The sequence below is a fragment of the Nicotiana tabacum genome, chromosome 20 (genome assembly GCF_000715075.1).
Source record: "Nicotiana tabacum cultivar K326 chromosome 20, ASM71507v2, whole genome shotgun sequence".
Lineage (NCBI taxonomy): Eukaryota > Viridiplantae > Streptophyta > Magnoliopsida > Solanales > Solanaceae > Nicotiana > Nicotiana tabacum.
The window spans coordinates 94,888,859-94,897,716 of record NC_134099.1 but is presented as its reverse complement, the minus strand read 5'-3'; positions in this window follow the sequence as shown (position 1 = coordinate 94,897,716).

Sequence of the window (8,858 nt, the reverse complement as noted above, 5' to 3'; positions counted from 1 at the left end):
TTTCATTGGCCTTATAAGTGAACTAGCTAATCCAAAGTTCAACATACCCTATTGATTTCTGTGAGGCTAAAATATTGGTTTCTAAGTTGGTACTCTCATCTATGAGACTCAATTGTTGTGAAGATGGTTGCATATTGTATTATAAGGGTGATGGAGATTTAGAAAGTGATAAATTTTATGATAAACCTTTTTTTATGGGGGTTTCCAGCGAGAAGAAAGTTGTTGTGAAGTCGATGCATTACTTACCTCTTATTCCTATATTAAAGAGGTTGTACGCGTTGATGAGTTTTGCTTCTCATATTAGATGGCACTATAAAAATAGAAGGCCGCCCGGTGTTATGTGTCATCCTTCATATGGGAAAGCTTGAAAGCATTTTGATAGGTCGTATCCGGATTTTGCTAGTAAGCCAGGGAATGTTCTGTTGGGTTTGTGTGTTTATGGTTTCACGCCATTTTCTATTTCTGCAATACCATATTTATGTTGGTTAGTCTTTCTTACATCGTATAATATTCCCCCTGAAATGTGTATAACTAGTCCATATATTTTTTAAAATTGTATTATCCCCGGTCCCCTCAATTTAAAGAGTTTGATTGATGTATATTTGCAACCTCTGATTGACGAGCTTAAATAATTGTAGTATGATGGAGTTGAGACATATCAACTAAGCAAAAATTTCAACTTGCATACTAATTTAATGTGGACTATTAATGTTTTTTAGCAATGTATTATTATCTGGGTGGATGACTGTTCGAAAGTTAGTTTTTCCTTAATGCATGGAAAATGGTAAAACATTCACTTTAAGATATGCCGAAAGTAGTTATGGTTCGATAGTCATCGTCAATTCTCGCCAGTTTATCAGGAGTTCCGAGAAATGAAGAATGCATTAAAAAAAAATACATTTGAACATGATTTTCCACCTCCAATTTTGTTTGGTGAGGAAATTTGGGAGAGCATTCAGAACTTCACCTATGTATCTGAGACTCCACCTTCTGGATTCCTTGGATATGGTATTACCCATAACTAGAAAAAATAAAGCATATTTTGGGAGTTGCCATATTGGAAGGATAATTTTCTCTGACACAATCTTTATGTCATGTATATTGAGAAGAATTATTGTGACAATTTGTTCAACACATTGATGGATGATAAGAATAAGACAAAAGATAACTTGAAGGCTAGACTGGACTTACAAGAATATTACAGGGGACCCTAAATTATATTTGCATTCAGCGAAAAAAAGTAAGGTGTTCCCCAAGGCCAACTACACATTCACTTTGGAACAAAGACGACAAATTTGTGAGTAGGTTACTAACCTAAAGATGTCTAAGTGCTATGCTCCGAATCTAGGAAAATGTGCCGATATGGTTGAAGGAAAGCTGACTCATATGAAAATTCATGACTGTCATATCTTCATGGAAACTTTAATCTCTATTGCATTTTGTATTTGCCCGAAAGAATCCTGAAACCCATCACAAAAATTAGTTTATTTTTTAAAGACTTATGTTCTACCACATAACGAGAAGAAAATATATTTCAAATGAATCGGGACATTACTGTAATCACTAATAAACTGAATTTTTTTTTCCATGTGGTTTCTTTGTTGTGATGTAACACCTTCCAATTCACCTTGTACATGAGGTGCGACTTGTAGGGGCATTCAATGCAGGCGGATGTATCCATTGGAGAGATAATAATCAAAACTTGATTCATTCTTGCAAATTTCTTTTAACGTTATCGTTTAATATGACACTGTGCAGGACTAGCGGCAAATGTAAATGATTGGAGGTTCTATATTCAAAGCCTATCTTGCAAAGAAAACTGCCCATTTTGTTCTTACTACTTCGAGAGTCATGTGTCATGTTCTAGAAATAAGTCCAATTTGGCATAATGTCATGATTGATAATGATCCATCATATCCACCAATGTCTATATTCAATCAACTAGGCCAAGGTTCTAAAGATCGATCAAAAAGAGGTCTAAGTAGTATGGGGTACAAATCAGCTTCAACACATGTATTACAAAATTGTTCGGAAGTTCAACCCTTTCTTATGTAAGTGTTAACATAATATTAATTTACATGGACTATTATCTAATTAGGTTGATGCAACTAACAAAATTTTCAATATGTCGCATAGTTACTTCATTAGTCAACTTGGCCATGATGCTGTATATTTTTCATTTGAGGTGTGGTTTAAAGAGTGTGTAAGTGCAACTTACATACTTGCTCACATGTGAATATACATACTTGGTCACTTGTGATCTTTTTATCACTACATGTAGGTCAATAATTTTAACAACATTGTTCATCAATTTTTAAAGATATATCTTGGGGAACTGCACCTACAATTACAATTATGTCTAAGTATTTTGTGAATGGTTATAAATTTCACACCAAGGATGCTCCAAGTATTAAAAAAAAATAATAGTGGGGCATGGATTAAAGGTAGTGAAGGCAACTAAGATGAGGATCATACTTTTTCGATGCAAGTGATTTGGCCCAACATCTAGAAGAGGTGTAAATGTACACTCGCAGTACAACATAATTGAGGTTAATAAAAATAGGGAATATGATCCCCATGATCCTTTTATAATTGCAAAAAATATTAGGCAAGTGTATGATGCTCCAAATCCATTACGCAGGGATAAGTCAGAATGGTTGGATAATCAAAACTAAGCATGTTGGTGAAAGTTGAGAATGTTCTAGATGTTGCTTACCAAAACAATACCTCCAGTGTTACCCAAATGATGGATGACCAGTTAGAAAATAACTTAAAGCATCCTTAACTCTTATTAGAAGAAGTTGATATGGAGGAAATAACAACCATAGAAAATGAGGATGAAGAATCAACTGATAAAAATGAAATAAGTGAGAGGAAGAATTTTCGGACGAGGAAGGATATTTGTCATAGACTATAATAGCTAGTCTTGTTTATTTAATATAATTTCTATATTGCAGGTTCATACCTAGTCATGAGACTATAAAAATAGTCACTGAAGCCATTGGCCGGTTGTATGATGCACCTTATGCGACTTTGACTTATATTCCACCGGAGCTAGTGCAATAAATTAGAACCAATTTAAGGTTTTAATACAATTCTTATCTATTTAAGCGTTATATTAACAATATTTTCATCTAACGTTACACGCTTCATTTGTAGATTAAGTGTGCATGGGAGCACCGACTTTACAAATTTTGAGTTCAAATGTTGTAAGAGACTAGCCGATGTCTTTTGTTCTGCTCGGACTAAAGGCAAGAAGCCTTCATGGGTTCTACCGCATTTACGGGAGGATATACTGAGGCAGTGAGCCACTAAGGAGTTCGATAAGAAGAATGAACAGGGAAAGAAGGCCCGAGCAATTGAGAAGGGTGGCTCCTTGCACTGTGTGGGTACAAGGAGCATAGGGACTGCGAGGAGACTACTGGCAATTCCTTAAAGTTTTAAAATTTATTTTTTCGAACTGTATTTATTTCAATTTATTTAACAGGTTTTGTTTTATTTGTAGTAATAAAAATATGGGAGGAAGCTGACTCGCGATGAGGTTTTTATGGATCCTCACATACGGATGAAGAAGTCCCTGACCGATCCAAGTAGATGGGTCGAGGACCGGGTGGAGAATACCTATGTAAGTGTCATAACTACTAGTATAAATTAAAATTTATGTTTATAATATTATAGAGTTAAGCTGTCAGTAGATCTTGAAGTGGCAAAGGCTAGAGAAGAAAAGATAGATGAACAATTTAATAGTCTTGAAGGTCAGCTATGAAAGAGAGATCAACAATTTAATACCCTTCAAGGTCAACTGGCCAATCTTCTTGCTAGTGGGGATTTCCCAATTCGCTTGTCTCGTGAGTCTTCCCCAGATGCTACTCCTTCTCATCTTGATCCTTCGAATAACACCGGATGAAGCTTCTAGTAGTGGAGATGATGCAGTACAAAATACTCCTTGAATGGTGTTTGTATTATATGTGAAGTCTTGAACTCTTGAATACTTTATATGTTGGAATTTTTGCAGCTCTATAAATATTGTTGATATAGTTTTGATATTGATTTATTTTGTTATTGAATTATTTTGTTATTATTGTTGTATTGTTGTTATTGGTAATGGTTGAATGGAAGCAACGTGATGCTGCCATTATAGGTTGTTATTGGTTGTTGGCAGATGATGCAGCTGTAAAACTGTAATATTCTGTCAAACTTTTACCCATAAATTGATCACACAAGTTGGTTGGTAATGTGAATATTAAACTCCCAGAACTCAAACTTACCGACCGAAATCAATCGGTATCTACAATATAAGATGTTACAACCCATTTTCTCGTATGTTAGATCATGCAGTAAGTTATTCAAGATAAATCCGAGAAGAGATTATCTTTGAGATAATAAGAATTTAATTATATTGGTATTAAGTGATACAAGGGTGTATAAGAGTAGTTAACAAGTATTAGAAGTTAAACGAATCAAGGATGTTATAATCCGTATTTTTGGATAAAACTAGAGGTGCTTAATATTCTAAGTAGGTCGTTTTTATGGTATTTGAATCATATAATATCTGTATGATAAGTCTTGAAGTCAAACGAGTTGTCAAACAAAATTCGACAAAAGTTGTCGCAACTTACGTGTAAAATTTTACTTAAACATTAGGTCAAATGTTACTAAGTTTTTATTCCAATTTCCTTATAACTATGGGGTTATCTACCCACCAACTTGAATAACTATGAGTCTAGTTTCCAACACATTAAACCATTTATAGATACAATATCGGAGTAGAGAGATATTCACGTTTTCATGAGACTATGCAAGAAGCTCTCTATGGGGACAACATAGGTGGTTGAGATATATTGATATCTATGAGGCGCCTTAACCCCACCTTAACCTCATTTTAAATCATTCTTTTTCACTCACATCAAAACATAGAACCTAAAAACTCTCTCTCAAGTTTCTCCCATGATCCAAGAACCAAACAATGGCAAACAACACAAACCAAGTGTCGGGAATCTTGTGGCGCTTGCAAATTTTTTGTTCTTCTTATTGTTGCTAATTTTGTGTGGTTCCAGCTCATCTGGGAGGTTTTTTTAAGTGTTTTAAGATATGTAAAGAAACTCTCTCAAGTTTTTAATATCAACCCTTGGTGATTTCAAGTCTTCCGAAGTGATTCTAGTGCCGAAAAACCCGAATTGATTGCTAGTTTTGCATCCTTGTTCTTATGGCAGCATTGGAAGAATATGTCATGGTGAATTAAGTTCAAATTGGAGTTGTTCTGTATTTTTAAAAGTAAGAAACCTTGTAGTCTACATGTATTTAAGATTATCCAAGTTGCGGCTAAGTCGTTGAAGCTAGAACATGTGAGTTATCTATCGAAAGGCTTGTTAGTAATGTTTTTAGTTGGTGAACTGTCTTGGGAGGCTTAATATGATTATTATTGAAGTTGTTTGGGTTGTTTCGTGATTGTTATAAATTATGGGAAGTCATATAAATAGGGGAGGTGTTGTCCGTTTCATCGTAAAATAGGTTGTGGACGATATATAATAGTTACGATGCTTAAACGATAACGATAGTGTCATTTCTCTTGTTATAGAGTAAAGAGCCATGACAATTCCATAGATTGAGGTTGGAAAGTAAATACAAGGTATGTAAGGCTTTCCCTTTCCTTCTTTTTCAAGATTCTGATTGTACATAATGTAATGAACGAGCTTCCAAAGATACTCCTCTCTTAGAAGCTAGCAGTACTTACATTCTTTCCCTTTTTATAGAACAATTGATTTTGATGTTACATCTCTTATTATTATGTTAGCAATTTTGTTGGTACTTCCTGATTCTTATAAGATCCATGACGAAGAGTTAGTCCTAATAATGTGTACAGAGGTTACCAACCTTACGTCACTCTGACAGGTTCAGATTGTGATTCCAATGAGTCCAACATGCATTATATATATATATATATATATATATATATATATATATATATATATATATATATATATATATATATATATATATATACACACACACACACACACACACACACACACACACACACACATACATACTAAGCAGGGTACAACACCTAGTGTGCAACCACTGATTAGTTGGGTTTTACCGAGCTCCATATGGCTGTGTATGATTCTACCAAGCCTTATGATGGCCGAGTACATTTTTACCAAGCCAATTACGGTCGTGTACGATATGATGATGATGATTCTAACAGAGGCATATGTTATATATATATATATATATATATATATATATATATATGTGTGTTACCTGTAAATCATCTTCAGTGGCACTCAGATGTTACAGGTTGTATATTTTTTATCCCTGTTTACATTATTGTTCTTATTTATGTTTTCTTGCCTTACATGGTTGGTACTTTATTCATATTGAAATCCCTTTTATTTGTGGACATTGCATGTCGTGCTACAAGTCCTGATAGACAGGTAGACGCAGCTCCGCAACTAAAGAAGGCTGTCCAGTTCAGCGGTTATTGGCGAGATCCCTTCTCTGGATTTGCCGTGGTCTTGATATGCACTTTTTCATAGACATTATGGGTATGTCGGGCCCTGTTCCGGCAATGTTGCAGCAATTATGTTCCTTTAGAGGTTCATAGACAGGTGTCGACTAATGTTTAGTTTGGATTGCCTAGTCAGCTGATTTTTGATGTATAGTCTCTCATGAGATCTTGTCAGCTCGTACCTTATATGTAACTTCATGAAGACCTTGTAGGTCCATGTTATGTATGTTCATGCCATTACCTGTCATTGTTAGTTTATTATGATTCATGTCTACTGTTTATGTTGATCTCGTCGGCTCTTATAGATAATAATAAAGGTTAGATAAAATGTACGTTGGTGCTCGACAAATATGGCCCTGGTGGCAGTCATGGCCCTCTAGTTTGGGTCTTGACATAAAATCTCCAGGATTTAAATTTACCCACTGAAATTTGTCGGAATTTGTGTTTTTAGATTTATTATATTTTAATAATACAATCGATTTCAGTCAGAAAGTTACATTGATAAAAAATGAAAAATTATTTTATCGACCGATATCGGTCGCTTATTTAAAAAATAATTAAAAGTTATTTTCCAATATACAGACCGATTTCAGTTGGTATTTTTAGTTTTCTAAGAACGTCTGTTGATTAATTTGGTCAACTTTTGGTTGAACTTACCACCGCCATCGGTCAAAATTTGTGACCGACTTCGATGTCACGACCCAAAATCTCATATGTCGTGATGATGCCGATCGCAATACTAGATAAGCCGACAATTCATATATAACCACACATTTTAAATTTAAACATACTAAAATAGGCTTAAATAATGAAAATCTCATAATTAATTAATAAGAAAATACAACAACACAATACAAAATCCCCCAAAATCCAGGTGTCACTGAGTACATGAGCATCTAAATGACAATATAATGTGACCGCTAAAACACTGTCTAGAAATATAGAACATGACAAATAAACTAGAAAGAAGGATAGTCAAGGTCTGCGGATGCAAAGGCGGCTACCTCGATAGTCTCTAACAGATAAAGCTCCAAAGCGAGCAACCGTCGTACCCGAATGTACCTGGATCTGCACACGAAGTGTAGAATGTAGTATAAGTACAACCGACCATATATACTCAATAAGTAACAAGTCTAACCTTGGGCTGAAAGTGGTAACGAGCTCAGCAAACACAATCCAAATGCAAATTTTTAAACAACAAAGAAATAAAGACATGGTTTCAAGTTTAACGGTTTAAGTTCACACAAATGAAATATGCCAAGTGTGACTGATATGAAGGATGATACATCACTATATCTACATATCAAGTATGCATGCCAACTGTAATGTAACACACTGATAAAATCATATACATACTCTCGGAGTATTAAATCTCACTCAGCATGCTCAATCACTTAGTCCTCCCAGTCACTCAACCCTCCAAGTCAGTCAATCCACCTAATCACTCCGCACTCGCGTTCAGTAGGTACCTACAGTCACTGCTGGAAAGTCAGACTCTGGAGGGATAGATCATATCCAAACACTAAAATAAACCAATCATGGCATGATCAATAAAGCTTCTTGTGGTGTGCAACCCGATCCCATAAACATCACTCACAATTAGGCCCTTGGCTTTACTCAGTCATCAATCTCTTCAGTCTCTCGGGCTCACAAATATCATGACAATCAGCCCAAACAATGATGATATGATGGAAACATAGACTGAGATATTACATGCAAATCATAGATGTGACGGATTACATAATTACAAATTAAGCAAGTAATTCAACGACAACATGACCTCTTTGGGTCCCAACAGTACCGGCATATCTCAATTTCTCTAGCACATAGAGAATACGTGGATAATAATAAGATTGTATGACTACGCAGTTCCACGTAATCGACTGAGTCATAATTTTTAAGGTGCACACCCACAGGCCCGTCACCTAGCATGTGCATTACCTCTACACTAACCACGTAACATGTAATTGAGGGATTCATACCCTCAGAACCAAGTTTAGAAGTGTTACTTGCCTCAAACCGTGAAAATCTCGATTTCAAGAAGCCCTTGCCTTGCGAATGGGCATCCAAACACCTCGAATCACAATCAACTCCTTCAAAATCCATTCAAAATCACCTAAATCCGAGGTCTCTAGCTCAAAATATGAGAAATGGGTTCAAACCCTTGATTTTGACATGAAACATTACTGCCTAGATGCCCTTGTTTGCGAACACAGAAAGTCCCCCCGTTCACTAATCAGATATTTCTCTTACACGAATGCAAGAGCCCAGTCACAAATGCGACAACCAAACGACCCCATACATCAAGAACGTGAATCCTCAATCATGAACGCGTAGGTCTAAAGCA